We start from the raw sequence: 17,050 nt of genomic DNA on the forward strand, positions 1-17,050 counted from the left end.
CTTCTCACTCTCTGGTGAACACTGTCCCTTATTCACAACATACTGTCTTCACCGACTCCTTCACACTCTGAGGTATTTCTTGTGTTGCAATCATTTGCACAGAAAGGAGGTTCCCATGGCTCTTTTGCTTGCGTGTGGCTTCCACTCACATTCCTAGAAGCTAGTTGCAAATACATGTAGGGGAGTAGAATCCTCCAAAGGATGCTAAGGCTAAAGTCTAAAGTGACATTTATTTGACAGAGAAAGGAGATTGATTAAACTCCCCAGAGACTGGTGCTGTGTGTAATGCATTTATGCAGCAGGGGTGGGTCCTCTCTGCCCCTGACAAGTCTTGTTATTCCTCATTCTTGGTGTTGATAGAGTGGGTCTGTCAGTGCGTCGGAGGGTGTCGGCGTGCATGCTTGTGGTTACCACTTTACGTCTCTGCATCCCGACTCCAGTTACCTAGCACTGCATATTTCTAGTCCTCTGACTGGCAAATCATTTTTGTTGCAGTTCTTTTGTGTAAAAACAGTTCACATAATAGCTCTGTGTTAGACAAGGCATTAATCCTCACATCACCGGGGATGAATCAGCACCGTGCACTTCTGCCCGCACGACTCAGCTATTATGACGTCAGCACTGGAGGGCAAGCCTCAGACACAAGCAGTGCAGCAGCCTGGAGACCTGGGTCACAGATTAGAAATCGAGGGGAGACCTTTGAGATAAAAAACGTAATTGAAAGGCTGTCTCTGGCTCATAGGAAAATGTGAAGCTGATTCTATGCTATATCAACCATCACTCTCGCAGCTTCTAGAGAGATCCAAGTTTTTAACCAGAGAGGGGGCTGAGCAAATGACCTGAATGGGCTAATAGCCCATCCACGTATCCACTAACCTTTTCCCACCCCCCAGGCCAGGCTTCATGCTTGCTTAGATTGTTCCCAATCCTGAGACTGCCTTTATTTCAAAGGTGACAGGGCCTATGACAGTCCTGCTGTCCTCAAGTGCCCCACAGACACAGCTGATGGCTCCAGAGGTGGTGAGCCCAGGTGCCCATCAAAGGGAGAAGAAAAGTTCCCTGGGGACAGATCAAAACATTATCTCCCCAGTGCTTCTGGTTCCTAGTGCCTCTTTAATGGCCTCCTCCAGACAGGTGCAGCATTCTGCCTGTTCAACTTTTTTCTCCTTGGCACTGCATTTAGTCCAAAGTCCCAGTCTGGATTTGACACAGATTTCAATAGGAGCTGAATAGCTTCCAGATGTTCCCCCAAAAGTGTTTCATCCCATTAATCTTTAGCAGAGCAAAGAGGAGCCCTCTATAACCTGCCATGCTGCCTTGAAGCAGAGAGCACAGACTCGCCCTATTTGAGAAACTAGGTTCTTAAAAGGTAGACCTCTCTACAGTTCGGACTAAGGTTCATTCTCAGAACAACACCTTTCCATATTGAAAACTAAATGTTGAAAAGGCTGAAAATTAACTGCCTACATTCTCTGTTAACAAGACATTCCTCCATCACGCCCTCTATCCCTCACTCTTCCTTTCACCCTGTGATAACCGTCTAAAGTGCCTTACTGCTGGGGTCTTCTGCCTTCATTAGATTGCTAGTAGGCCCCTACCCTGCTTCTAAAAGCTAATACTACTGCTTGGCTTAGGTTTTGATTGATTATCATACACAGCTTTTCATTCAGTTTTCAGTCAACAAACATTTATGGAAAGCTAGTCACTATGCTCAGTTCCTAAAACTGCTAGATAAATAACGAATGCTCCCCATTGTTAAAAATCCCACAGTCCAGTAGGGGAGATATATAGTAAATAAAGGCCATGCCATGTGATAGGCACTGGAATGGAGGTATATACAAGATGTAGCGAGGGGAACAAGAAGGGAGCGCCCGCCTGCATGTGGGAGGTGCCCAAGCTGGGCCTGAAAGTCTAAAGAGTGAATTGTAGTTTACCAGGTGGATGGGGGGAGGGGAAAGCAAAAGGGGATCATAATCAGAAGAAAAGCCAGAGGGAAGTCAGGGGGCATCCGCGCAGCAGCCGCATCCCGAGTTCGTGGCTAGAGCTTGGTGATGGAAAGGGGATCCTTTCAAAGGAGATGAGGCTGGAAAGTGGGCAGGAGGCAGATCACGAGGGCCTTGTATGCCGAGCAGAGAAGTTTGGACAGGAAGCAGCAGGCTTGGGGAGGCTTTGAAGAATTTTAAGTAGATTTATGTTTCAGAAGAAGAGCACTCTGGTGACTGAGAAAAGGGAGACCAGGTCATAGATGAAAACCTAGGGCCTGAACTGTGCAGTGGGGCTGGGAGTGGAGGGGAGCGGCGATTCGGTAGTGCCGACATAGACATTGACATTTGCCTAATGCCAGCCTGGCTTGGCCCCGTGCATAATCCTTGCCTTCTAGGAGAAAGGTTGATGTGTTGTTTGGGGCCAAATTTCAGGCCAAAATGCACCTTTATGGGACCTTCACCAGAGACCTCAACTTGAGTCTGACCTACTGCTCTCCAGAGATGTGTGTCTCTCTCTCCCATAGTGGCCTTGGGGGAGTGGCAGGCAGAAAAGGAGAGGACATTGCCAGTGTCCCGCTTTTCTCTTCTTTCACCTGAAAATGAAACCATTTCTTAATAATATCCCCCTAAAGTCAATCATTGTCCCAGTTTCCTATCATTTTCCCACTGCTGCCCTTTTCTGAGGAGAAGTTCCAAGCCATTGAGCTGAATTGCAACTTATGCACAGCCGGGTATTGAAACAATGCAGTATGTTTGTTCCTTCTTTCTGAATTAGAGTTCACCATAAGTGTGCTTTCCTCTTGTTCACTTTGGGCTGCCAGGACAATTTAAAGGAAATTTTCAACAGCTTATGTTGCATGTACCATGTTCTCTTTTGCAAATGAGAGGATGTCTGTGGGTGTGTTTAAGTCTTCTCTGTATTACTTTCTGGAGAGAGGTTTGAGGAGATGAACAAGATAAGGAGTAGAGACCTATTGAAAGCCCAGGTCCCTTCAGTGACCTGAGTGCAGAACGTAGGCTGGTGATCAGATGGTCAATTATGTGTTTGTCAAAACACAGTGGGCTGCATTCCAGACTGCCAGCTTTGGAGGCCCGGCTTCTGCCAACCAAATGTCATCTGGGAACATGCAACACTGGGCACTGTGAAGGAGTTTGAAATAGACCATGCCACAGCCAACCTACTGCCAGTCTTATAGCACCAATATGGCATGCACAGCCGGGCCCCATGTTTCAGAGCTCAGGAATTCACTGTTCTAAATTCAAGAGGTCAGATGGGTTCATGTTTTCAAAGCCTATGTTCTCTGCTTTGAACATTGTGACTTGCTCCTCAGTGATTTCCAAGTGATTTTTTTCCAGTCACATCGCTGTGGAAACCACTCTTTTTGTGATGGTTATGAGAGCCTTGTCAATGTCCCAGAGGAGAGAAAAAAAATAAACTTGCTCTGACAATGACTATGATTCCGACAGAGGGATTCCAACTCTTAGGAAATTGCATGAAAGGTGCATAGCTTTTAAAATATCAGGAACCACCTTGGCAACTTATAAAAAGCAGAAGGGCTTTGCCTATTTTATAAAGTGATTTGCATATACCTGCATAAATAATGTCCCCACCTGTACTTTTATGCATTTAGGTTGAATAAATTAAATTCAGTGATCTTTAAAATATTCACTGTCTTTCATTGCTCAGATACCATTTTCAGGACCCTTCCTCCTCATTTTTATTTCCTGTAGTAGTAGTGGCTATTTTTTTCAATCTTTTGACTAATTCAGAGAATCAAAACACTTCTGCAGACCAGTCTACCACAGCCAGGAGCATTACCTCCCTCTGCTTGCATTTCTCTTAGCCCTTCTACCTATTAGGCCATGCTTTCCATATGCTTTTCATAAAGGAAGTGGGGGAAGTATATTACTAAAATGAAAACACACTGATACACATCTCAGGGACACACTCATATTAACCTTTCTTTCTTAGGCCACTGCCACCACTAACCCTAACCCTAACCCTAACCCTAACCCTTCAGGAACCATCCAGCCACTAAGCCATATCACTTGTAACTTGGGCCTTCAAATCAAAGCCTGGTTAGTAGGCCAGCCTTAAACACAATCATCCCATAAGCTATAACTACTTACTATATACAGAGAATCATATTTAGTGGAGAGTTAAAACATAAACTAGGACACTGCCCTTGCTTGCTCTTAAGAAACTTAAAATTGAGTTAGGAAAAGAAGTCATACTACTGAGTGTTCATATGCATAGAAAATAATAAATAACAACTCCAAAAGGAATGAGACATTCCAATAAGTACTATAGGATTTCATTAGTGAAACAGAGCCTTGAGGGCTGGAAAACTTCATGTAAAATGCGATTTAGCTGGGTCTTGAAAAATGGCTAGAATGTAAACAAGATGAAGAATAAAGGAATGGTATTCCAAGCAAAAGCATAAACCTAAGTGTGGGAATCTTTGAAGGGGTACAATAAATAGCACTGTTTTTCCCCACTCAAATTCTAAACCCATTGGAAAATAAGACAAAAGAACTGATGGCTGAGGAGCCAAAATTTTTGCCAAAGTCTTTGGGGACAGATGTTAACTTAGTATGAGAGGTAAAAAGAGCTCACTGACTCCCTTCCTCCCAGGGGAAAATTTGGGTCTGCATAAGAACAACACTTTTCCAGGTCACTAATTCCCACTAGTCTAAGTAGTCAAGGAAGGAGAAAGTCTAAATTTCTGTACTTATAAACTTTGATAGATCAGTTCCACCTAACTGAGAAACATGGACCAAGGGCTGTCTTACCAACATGATGACTCTCCTCCATGGAGAAGTATAAGGAATGAGGCCAGAGGCAAGATATGTTTAGAAAACTTCCCTATGGAAATTGGGAGTGGGGAAGAGGCATTCCTATAAACCCTAAGATCCACAGGCTGGAAAACAAAAAGAGGAAATATTGAGTAAGATGAAAATGGGAACCAGAGCCAAGAGGCCAAATAAGGCTCTCATCTGCCTAAGGGGACATACCTGATGTTGAAACCAGTAGTCATAGAATTATTGGAGACCTAAACTAAGGGATCCTTTTCAGACTCTCAAAGTTACCAGAATCAGAATCCCAGGGACAAGCAAGAAATGAAGATAATGGACTAAAACCTAGTTGGGAAAAAAAATACAAAAACTCTTATCTTTTGTTAAACTAGTAATAACAAAAAGAAATAACATTTGTTGAGTGCTTGCCTTTCTTTAGGTAGTGGACAGAATACTTTCAATGGTTATATGATTTAACCTTTTAAACTACTCTTATTAAATAGATGATGTTATAATCCTAATTTTGAAGATAAAATGGAGATTTTGTATGTTTGAGTAATTTTTCCAAGAATGCCTAGGAAGTGATAGAGATAGAACTTGAATCCAAGACTATCTGTCTTAAAAGCCTTGGCTGAATTTCATTAAACACAAAGTAAATGTCTACTAAGTGCTGAAAATATAATAATGAGCAAAACAGACATGGTCTCTGCCCTACTGGAGTTTATAATTTGGAGGATGAAAGACTGATATTAACCAAACAGTCACATGAAAGAACTTATAATTGCAAACTGTGCTTTCTGTTATGACATAAAAATGCCAGGTTTTCTAAGAACAAATATAGGAGGGGAATATTTAATAATAATAATAATAAATATAGGAGAGGAATATTTAATAAGTGAGTCTGGAAGTACAGGAGAAGCTTCCCTGAGAAAGTGACATTGAGCTGACATCTGAAGATGAAAAATAAGAAGTGAGATTAGGTGGTGGAAGAGGTTTCCAGGCTGAGGGAACAGCATGAATGAAGGCCCTGAATATAGCAGAATAGAGAGAATGAGGTGAAAAGCAGCCAGGTTGAGGCTGAAGAGAGAATACAGGGCCTGATAATATCAGGATCTTTGTCGGCCATATTAAGGACTTGCCTCAGGGCAATAGGAAAGCAAATTTAAGAATGAAAGTGGCATGATCAATTTTTTATTCTAAAAAGATCAGGCTACTCTTATGCATTTATCCCAAACAAACAGAAACATATCCACACAAAAATCAAGATTTATGGCAGCTTTATTCATAATAGCCCAAAACTGGAAACAACCCAGACGTCCTTCAATGAGTGAATGGTTAAACTGTAGTACGACCATACCATGGAACTGCTCAGCACTCAGAAGTAATGAACTCTTGGTATGTACAACAACTTGGATTAATAGCAAAGGTGTTACACTGAGTGAAAAAGCCAATTTCATTTATATAGGATTCTTGAAATGAGAAAATTATAAAGATGGAGAACAGATTAGTGGTTATCAGAGATTAGGGAGTGGGGGAGAGATGGAGCTGACTGTGGCTGTAAAAGTGTAGGCCAGAATATTCTTATGATGTAACTGTATTTGGACTGTGGTGGTGACCATACAAATCTATACATAAGGATACAATAGCGTAGAACTACATACACACACATACATGAGTGCATGCAAAATGAGTGAAATCTGAATAAGGTGGATGGGTTGTACCAATGTCAATTGCCTGACTGTGATATTGTACCATAGTTAAACAAGATATTATATTGGGCCAATATATCAATAATAGAGGGGTAGAGGGTATACCAGATCTTTCTGTATTATCTCTTACAATTGCATGATAAACTACCATAATCTTGAGATTAAAAGTTAAAGAAAAAGATCAAGCTAGTTTCATTATGGTAAATGGTCTAGAAGGAGCAAAAGTAAGGAGGCTGCTGTAATAGAACAGACAAGAGATAGACTAGGGTAGTGACAAAGGGAATGGAAGAATAATAAATGGAATCAAGAGATAATTCAGAAGCAAAATATACAGGATTTTCTTATGGATTGGATGTGGGAGATGAAGGAGAAAGAAGTGGCAACTATGACTACTGGTTTTATGCTTGTAAAACAATATGGAGGATGGTGCCACTCAGGGTTGTATGAAACACCAGAGGAGAACTGGGGTGGAGAAAAAAATCATAAGATCTGTTTTTAAAATGTCTAGTGTCAGATGCTTTTGATAGAGATAAGTGATCATATTGAGTAGGCAGAGGAATATACACAACTGGAATTCAGAAGTAAAGCAAAGGCGAATGAAGCTGTTGGCATGGATGATAATTGCCTAGGGGCAAGGTTAGATTGAGAAGAAGGCCCCAACTGGGACTTGAAGAACTCTTAATATTTAATCAGCTGGTAGAGAAAAATGAGGCTGTGAATATCCTCAGAAGGAACAGCTAAGAGGTAGTAGAAAAATCAGAAAACATTGGCACAGAAGCCAAGAGAAGAAAGTGTTTCAAAGAGAGCGGTCAGTAGTGACCACTGAGAAGTCAAGTAAGTTAAGGACTGAAAAATATATCACTTAATATATTAATCTGGATGTTATTGTTGACCTTAGCCAGAGGTGGTTTGTTGAAGAGGTAGAAGCGGTAATTTATTCGTCATAGGATGAGGAAAGCGTAAGAAGTGAAGAAACAAAGACAGCAAATGTGGATCAGTCTTAGAAGTTTTACTGTAAAGGAAAAGAAAATGAGCTAGTATAATATCTTTGGAATGGGGGAGTGAGGTCAAAGATTTGGGGGAAAAAATGGAGATACTGGCATCTTTATATGCTTAGGAGAATGCAGTAGAGAGGAGAGATTCAGTGTACAGGAGAGACAAGAGGATGGGATGATTGGTGGTGGTAGATTCCTGATAAGGACAGAGACATGGAATCCTGAGCACAAGTGGAAGGAGAGAAGGAGGGACATCTCTTCTATAGTTACAAGAAAAAAGAAGGAAGGGTAGGGATAGATGCGAGCCATGTGTAGTTTTGGTAGTGAGAAGTTGAGAGGTTTCCCAAGTGATGGCTCCTAGGGAGCAAGGTCCTGCTAAGAAAAAGTGAGGAGGAGATTTGAGGAAAGTAGAGGTTTAAAATAGTTCTTGGGACAAATGGGACAGTAGGTTAGCCAGAAAAACAGTAGGATTCTCCTTGGCAGTGTGGAAGGTCCAGGTGAGCCTGGTGGGTTAATGTGGTACCTGTCTGTCTTGTGTGATTTTCTCCAGCAGTTCAGTGATGAAGCAGTTCAGTGATGAAGGTGGAAGCTCAGAGGAGATGTGCACTTGAGTTCAAATTAGGATGGAGCTTTACCTGATGTACATGAAAAGATATTAGAGTTTTTAGCTTCTCTTTGGTTCTATTAGAGGCCAGAATGAAAAGGCAGTGTGAAAGTTCAGTTCTCTAAGCATCTGGTGAGTACCTACATTGCACCAGGCACTGTGTTTGGTACAGAAAAAAACAGTCTAGTGAAGTTTAAAGGCTGCCATCTAGTCCAAAAGGCCAGGAACAGGTGATTAGATAACCTTTACCAAAAGACGCAGAAACCCATGTCATTACTTTTCTTTCTTCTGCCCGTTCCTTCCTCCCATCCTGGCATTACCCAATTATTTTCTTGCTTTCTCACAAAATATCTACTGTCTGCCTTATTGCCAAGCCTCTAATATGCATCATACAAATATGAGTGACAATTCTGATTTCTCCCATCATCATTTTGCTAAAATACGGTCATTTAGGAACAATTAGATCATCTACTTGAAGTGTGGTATTGGTACCGTGTGAATTTTCTCTAAATTTTAAAAGCTTCCCTCTAACTATACAGAAAGGCGATTTATTTAAAAGAGGAATGGAGAGAAGAAGAGTGGGTAGATGAGAGAGAAGAAAAAAATAAGAAAAAGAAAGCTAATTATCTATAGAAGACCTTATATAGCAGCTCACCCTCGTCATTCAAGGGAACTCCCACTTGAAATGAGTAGATAAGCCTCCATTCCTAATGGTGGCCTACACCATCAGCTTCCAAAACAGCTTCCAGACCTGGAGACATTCCAGAGTGCTATAGACTAACTAAATTCCAGCTTCTGGTAATGTAAGACAAGATACGAAGAAGACCTGAAGAATATGGAAATTCCTAATTCCAGTAGCAGTAGGATTCCTCACTCAGGTTTATTCTAAGCATTATAAAGTGGTAGCTTACAAAGAGGTGGTGGTAATGACAGCTTTCCTTTATTTGAACACATTCCATTCTGCTAGATTCCCTTTAGGAAATGACATTAGGACCATTTGACTCAAAACTAAATTGCAGATACATCTGGGGTAAAATTTGGCAGCTGCTGAGCAAAGCAGCTGTATTTTTTTTAATATTTACTTCTTTCATGATTCTATAATTCACACTTATTGTAAAATATTAAGAAGGTATAGAGTATGGAGAAAACATCCACAATCCCACTAAACAGAAAAAAACTATTATTAACAATTTTTTAGATCACCTTCTAGTCTTTTCTCTGAATTTTAACATAGTTGAGCATACACTGTATGTATAGGGTTGTATCCTAATTTTTTTACTAACAAGTGCTTCTCAGTGTAATTACATACTGTTTGTAAATGCCACCATAATGTCTGAATAATTTTCTATCATACAAAATCCCCAGAATTGTCCTAACAATGCCCTAGGTATAGATATTTGGGTTATTTCCAGTATTTGAGCTTTTATACTTTAAAGTCTTTTAAGGTGAGAACTATAATGTGTCACCTGGATTGTCAAACTTGGAGGAAACTTGAGGCAGGAAGTGTTGCCACCCATTCAAGAGAATGGTCACCCTATTAAGAGAGTAACTAACTGCTAAGACTATGAAACTCATATTTGAATTTTTAAGTAGTTGTTGCAGAGTTTAAGCTTTTTTCCCCTAAGGTTAAAATTCTAATTTTTACTTCTAAAGTATACATTTAGTTTGGCTTGCATTTGTTACAATGATGATATAAAAGAAAAAAAAATCCATTCAAAAATCTCACTGCCCAGAGATAACCACTGGTAACACTTTGGGGAATATATTTCCAAACATATCTATTTATCTGTCTCTTTTTCTTTCTCTTTGTCTTTCTCTTTTCAAAATGAAAGGAAAATCTACTGGCTGTTTTGTAATCTTGCTTTTTTACTCAACATTGTAATAAGCATTTTCCATGTTAATAAATATAGATCTACATTATCTTTTTGACAGCCACACTGTACTCCAGTGGAGGGTAAGTTATTGAATTAGTCACTTATTGATGGACATTTAGGATATTTGGAAATCTTTTCTAACCAAACAATGCTACAGTAATCATCTCTATACATGTGTGCATTTTTTAAAAAATTCACTTGCCTGATTATTTCCTTAGGATAAATTTCTAGTAGTGGAACTGCCAAAGTAAAGTTTATCTACTGCTAAACTGTCCTGCAACAAAACTGTATCAATGTATACCCCCGCCAGCAAAGAAAGAGGCTGCCCATTTCTCTGCATCTTCACTAATTCTGTAATTGTCAATTGTACTTTTTGCCATATAAGTGAAGAGTTTCGTATTGAGGGTATGAGATGCTTTTTCCAAGCATACAATCAAGTCTGAAAACTTAAAGAAAAATGTATTAAATCTTATTACATGAAAATAAAAATCACTATGGTAGAAAGTATTTTTTTTTAAAAAACGGGGGAAAATATTGTGACATCTGCCTAATATTTTTTTTTTTTTGGCTGAATTTTTCACTGATTTTTCTTTTTTTTTTTTAACATCTTTATTGGAGTATGATTGCTTTACAATGGTGTGTTAGTTTCTGCTGTATATCCCTAATATTTTAAGAGTAGGTATAAGTCAACAATGAAAAGGTGAATAATACAGTAAAAACTTGGAGAGGGCAAATGAGCAGCCTCACAAGTGTTTAGCTGTTTAGTCTCATCCTCTGCTCAAAGGCAGTGTTCCTCAGGTCCTGTGAGGTCACCCCCAGCACTGTTTCCTGTGCTCTGCACGCAGCCCACACCCTCACCGCCCTCCCAGCGAAAGCTGTGGGGGGAAAAGCACTACTCAGGGGACCCGCGGAGTTCCTGGGTGAGGGACTGATAGTACTTCCCTTGGTTACATACATTCATGTTTATTTGACATCACCATCCCCCAAAGCGGCAGGCTAATTGTTCACTCACATGAATGTGAAAATGATCATCTGAGCTCTGCCATCAGACTCCAGAATCAGTCAGTTATTGGGAAGGGAAAAATACACACTGGCAACATTGCTTGATCCATGTCTCCAGGGCAGAATTGACACTATTCTTCTACCAGACGTAGATAGAGATTTCTGGATGTTCTCATAAATAAAGTGCTAGAGGCCATGTCATCAGTGACCTCCACCTTTCCCTCTCTCTCTCTCTGACTCCCATGTGTATTACTACATACTTAATGAAATGGAATATTTATCAGCAACTTCAGGGAAAGTGAAAGACGCTAGAGAGGCAGAAATGCCACACTGACAGCATCAGCCCCTGCCCTTCACAGTGCAGACTGACAGAGCACCTTCCCTGTGTTTTGGGATAGGGAGCATCTGATTCCCGGAGTGTGTACCCCAAGCCTCTCAGAGGGGCAGATGTTGTGCAGCGCTGTTCTGAGTGGTAATTGGAGCATTCCTTCAGCACAAAAAGTTCATTTGCAGATGATAAGGGATGGCACGTGCTCCGGGACATCCTTTCTCCCTCTTTAACAGAAAACCATGTCTGAAAGTCATATGCAGTGCCTTAAATCCTTAGGCAGTGTCCAGAAAGGAAGCAGAAAAGAGGCAATCATGTTCAAGGTTGTACAGAAGCTCCTTTAAGCCAACCACAAGCTAAGGCAAATGGTAGGAACCAGGCCTGGTAAATGACTCCTCTACCTGAGCAGTGAAACTGCCCAGGAGGTGGGAGCACGTGACTACGAGCTGGGTTTCAGTGGTGCCCCTGGAGCAGTTAGAGGCCGCGCTGCCATACTGCCAACTCAGAGTGCCGAATGTCTGGCTTTCTTAATGATGCCCTTAGAAAACTTCACATATTATACCCCTCCCTCTATAGCATAGCTTATACTCAGAGGCCAAACAGGGACCCAATAATGATGGTTAATGTTGAGTGTTATTAATTAACGTTGAGTCTTCCTCATGTTCTTTCTCACCCTTTTCTTTTCTTCCCCAAACATGGTTGCCAATTTAAAGCTGGGCAAAGGTGTGTATATAGGGTATACATTACATATATGTATGGTATATATGCCACCTACTTATTCAAAGAGTCTTTCTACTCTCTTGCACAGGAGGTCTTTGTAGTGATAAAATTAAGGTTTTTCTTCTTCTTTCATTGGATTCTTCTTTTGTGCACTCTTTCTGTAGTCTCTGTTATTTCTCATTTCTTTTAATGTGAAGTTATTGAAGACAAATCAGGCATACCTACCTTGTTCCAGGGAATCATTTCCAGATTATTTAAAATGGACCACCTTACCTCTCACACTTTGGTAGGGTAAAACTGATTCCACCTTTAGTTCCTTCCTGGAAATTTCTAGGCTTTTAGTACATGGAAAATAATTATCACCTCTAATTTAACATTAACCCTGTATTTTGGGTGAGAGAAGCCTGTGTCTCATGACAGAATTTGAGTAAAAGTTACACTTAAATCCTCTGACAATGTCCTTCTTTCTGGTCCTTACAAGCTAGTCAAGGACGCATAAGAGAAGTAACAGGAAGTCTCTAGTTAGAATCATTTTCTGGGATTTTTCCCCCTGCTTTTCTCCATCATCATCAGACTTGAATAGTGTCCACTACATTAGTTCTTTACCAATAGGTTCCACATACTCCTCTACCAGTTTTTTTTTTTAATTTTATTGAAGTATAGTTGATTTACAATGTTGTGTTAATTTCTTCTGTACAGCAAAGTGACTCAGTTATACATATATATATATATATTCTTTTAAAAATCCAAAAAAAAAAATCTGTGAAAGCATTGATAACCACAATGAATAGCAAGAGGATGAACATGAAGATGCAAAAGGGGACACCACAATCACAAAATGTGGTGGAGGAGCGTAAGAAAATGTAGATTTTTTTTTTTTCTAGAATGTGTTTGAGCCTATATGACTACCAGTCTACCAGTTTTATAATAGCACTTTTCAATGAAGCTTAGGAAGAACCTTAATACTGTTTAGTTTTCCCAAAATGCATGAAGTATCTGTTGACAATGTGTCTATATCTATCTATCTCTATCGATTTATAAAGAGTCAATTTCTTGATCATCTTATTATCACCAGTCATTAACATCACTCATCTAGAATTGGTACAGAGGTCAACCACCTCACAGTAGGCTGTGTGTTCACCACTCCACTCCAACTCTCTGATATACCTAGGAAAAGAATTTCAGAAATGTACACTAACATCCAGAAAACTACTTCAGAGATCTGAATCTTGGTGCAGGAATCCAAGAGAAATCTTGCTGGCCACTATTATTGGGAATTTTCCCCTTTTCCTCAAACAACAAAGAACTATAGCCAAAACACTTTAAAGACATCCTTTTGAGTGATTTTGATATTGGATTCTGATTTATTCTTTCTGAGAAAATGAGGGATTACATTTAAATTCCAGATAAATGCTTTTACCTAATAGGAAATGAATGTATAATTTTTGACTGTTGTGATACGATGATCTTTCATGAAGTTCAGTGTCTAATAATCATTTCCTCTTTGGTAATGACCAAGAGATAGAGGTTTTCTTTAGAGAGGAGACAGGAGCTCTATGGGTAGCCCTGCAAAGGGACACAGACTTTGAAACAGGAAGGGATGCAATTAGAAGCCAGAAAGACAAGGGAGAGCTGGGTGCACATTAACAGTGCCAGCAACCCTAAAACGAGTTAGGCTTTAGTTAAGATGTAATCGAAAACACACACTCTAGATATTCATCCATTTCTAGGATTGTGCAGGGGTTTACTTTCCTCTCATCTCTTAGCAAAAAATAACTTGATCTAAGAAGAAAGATTTCCCCACAGCACAGTCAGATTATTTCATGGGAACAGTACACCCTTGGCAGATCACACTGACTTGTGGACCAGCCTGAGGATCCAGGGAAAACAGACTGAGTGACCCAAAGGGACAGAGTCAAGGCCAGCTGTGGACAGGAGTCTTGACCATCTTCCAAAAACTACCCCAAATCAGTCATTTATTTCCTTTCTCAACAATAGGCATTAAAAAAACCTTAAAGATCAAAGTTCCTTTTCAGGCCTGAGCTGTTGATGTGATTGTAGAGATTATTTCTAGGTCAGCTACAGCTACCTTTGTCTGTGGCTGGCCCCTCAAATCAGTCCCGTACAGGAGCACATGCGCGCACTGTCTGTTGGTATGGGCTTTTCTCCTGCCTATTAGATGCGTTACAAAGTTGCTTTTAATGGGACCTCTCTGCATTCAACAGAAATATTTCTGGAGCTCTCCTGGCTCCCACAACATTTGCTGGGTGCACATTTAATATGTTTTAGCTTTACTGCCTGAAGGTGGAATCAGGGACATCTACCTGCACATGACAGTGCTTTGGCTCTTGCAGTTGCAGAACTTAATGTATGTATCAGTAATGAAAATCTTAATTAAGAAAGCTGCATCATTGTCCATGAACACTCATTTTTCTCCCCCTGCAAAGCCCTTTGTGTATTGCAGTATATACCTGGTCCAGACAGACAGAGCCCTCGAAGAGCTTGTCTGGCAGATCTTCTCTTGATTATTAACAGCTAGCAAATGACAAAGTCTCGCTCTCCTTTTGTCTTGAAACTGAGGCTTGGAACAGCAGAGCACACAATGTACTGCAGGATTTGTTTGTGTTTTTTTAAACTTGCTTTTATTACGTTGGTGGGTTTAAAAATCCGACAGTGTTGATCAAAACTAATTTAGGTAACTTAGAGTTGCCAAAATACTAGCAGATGCATATTTACACATATACTCTCAGAGAAATGTAATTTTCCATATAGAAACAATGCACAAACAAAAGAAGGGACAATTTTAAGCTGTTTGCCCATGTTTCTGGCACCTTTGGCCTCCGTGCTTGAAGCCTGCCATGTCCCTAATTACATGACCTTAGCAGTTCCTTCTTTCTCTGTGTTGATATGCACATGCCAGTTTGTCATTTGTGCAAAGTAACATGATTTGGAAGATGTAATAACTTTAAACAGACAACTGACTGTACCCATAAAAAAACTGAGTTATTAAGATCTTTTGAAAAGGTGGCCTATAATTATGTTTATGAAACAATATCCAATTGTAATATTTTAATAATGCCCAAATCATAGTTCCCAAAATAAAGTTAATTCATTTAAAATTCTCTTAAAAGCCTCAAAACATTTTACCCTTAAAACATAGCAACTCCATAACCTTGAATTATGACCTACATGATGAGGAGAGAGACTCATGTCTCCTCCACCTGTGTGTATGGTCAGTCTTCTGCATTTTTCTAAGTCCCTGGTCTTAACCATTTTCTGGAAGACCCATGTAAGTAATTGAATTGGGCTCCAGCTCTATACTTATATAATGGTTTCTACTGCAATAGAAGGACACACCCACCTGAAGAAGGTCTCGTAATAAATATTTAGAACCTGTCTTCTTACTGTACATATACTGCCCTCATCAAGAGGGGAGCAGACACACTGTCTCTGGTGGTTCTAGTATAATAATGTTTATTTACTCTGCTTCTTACAACTTCACATGCTTTAGCTCATTTATTTTCATAATCACTATAAAGTAGGTAAGTCAGTTTTCTGCATATCAGTAGCATGGGAAAATTTGTGTGAATATTCTCTACGTATCATGTAAGATGCGAGGAAGACCTTATTATGGGAAAGTTATTTTCAAATATTCTTAAAGTCTCATGTTTGCACTCAACATTTAAAATTAGGGTTAAATATGAAAAGTAAATAAAATTAGACTTATGGTTTTATACTAGAACCATAATAAGAGGTTAGGAGAGATGCTATCAGGGCTCTTAGTTGCTAGATAGGAAGCACTATGAACAGGTTGTTTTACTCTGGAAGAGTCTCCTTTTCAAGAACCATCTGGCCAGCACTGCCATAAATTCTAAAGCAACTGTGAGGTAACTGGCCTAGAAATATTGCAGGTATATAGTGTAAGGCATAGAGTAGGCTGTCAATAAATGTTTGGAGAATGAATAAAAGAATAAATTATGAATGAATAACGGAAAGGATGAATTCTGTTTGCATTTCAAAGACTAAACCATAAGATCAGGTACTTTTCTTAATTTTGGAAAGTACTTGATTAGAAGTTTGAAGTGTGCTGAATTTCTAATCCTTGCTATTCAACTTTCCAAGCAATAAAATACTCAATGGGGGTGGGGGGGAGGAAGGACGGATTGGGAGTTTGGGATTAGCAGACGCAAACTATTATGTTTAGAATGGATAAACAACAAGGTCCTACTGTATAGCACAGGGTGCTATATTCAGTATCCTATGATAAGCCATAATGGAAAAGAATATGAAAAAGAGTGTGTATATATATATGTGTGTGCGTAACTGAATCACTTTGCTGTACAGCGGAAATTAACACAACATTGTAAATCAACTATACTTCAATAAAATAAAATTTTTAAAATACTCAGTAGAATTACAAAGACTCTTAGGATTTAAAATGTGGGTAGATTGATTACCTTCTGTCTCTGGAACACACACACACGTGTGTGTGGATCACAGTGTAAAATGTAACTTCTTACTGTGAGTCTTCAATAAAAATGTTTTTTTTAAAAAATGGGTAGATCAAGATAATATATTTTCCTATTCAACATATCTACAATGTACTTAAAATTGAAGAGTGACTAGACCCATTAAATAGGCAGACAGCAGGCCTTCTGATGATTTACCCTCATCTCTGCCTCTCTGCTGAGACCTCAATGTGTTTCTTCATTTTTGTGCTTAAAATACCATATGCTGTATCAACTTTGGCCCAGTCAACAAGCTGAGGAATCAAGCAAGTTAGGGCCAAGAAGTGCCACGCAACTGGAGTGAAGGGTCTTGGGAAGGCACACCAGCTGACTGTAAGGATGCCCTTCGGTCCAAACCTGGCCACCGTTTGCTCTCACATGGAAATACATCCACTTCCAGTGTCATAAGCGATCCTGCCAGCAAACGTGTGCTCCGTGGCCCTCCAGAACATCGTATTTATGTTAGTGCCTAATGAAATGTCCATCATGCAACGTTCAGTTTGTTATATTTAAGTGCCCATGACTTCCT

At 39.7% G+C, this 17,050-nt stretch overlaps 1 long non-coding RNA gene across 1 annotated transcript in view; it reads left to right on the top strand.

The window, feature by feature from the left end:
- The window catches only part of LOC137765740 (uncharacterized), a 724,300-nt gene that overhangs the window by 609,977 nt on the left and 97,273 nt on the right, over positions 1-17,050 (top strand). The window lies entirely within an intron of this gene.

The sequence above is a fragment of the Eschrichtius robustus genome, chromosome 6 (genome assembly GCF_028021215.1).
Source record: "Eschrichtius robustus isolate mEscRob2 chromosome 6, mEscRob2.pri, whole genome shotgun sequence".
Taxonomy (NCBI): Eukaryota; Metazoa; Chordata; class Mammalia; order Artiodactyla; family Eschrichtiidae; genus Eschrichtius; species Eschrichtius robustus.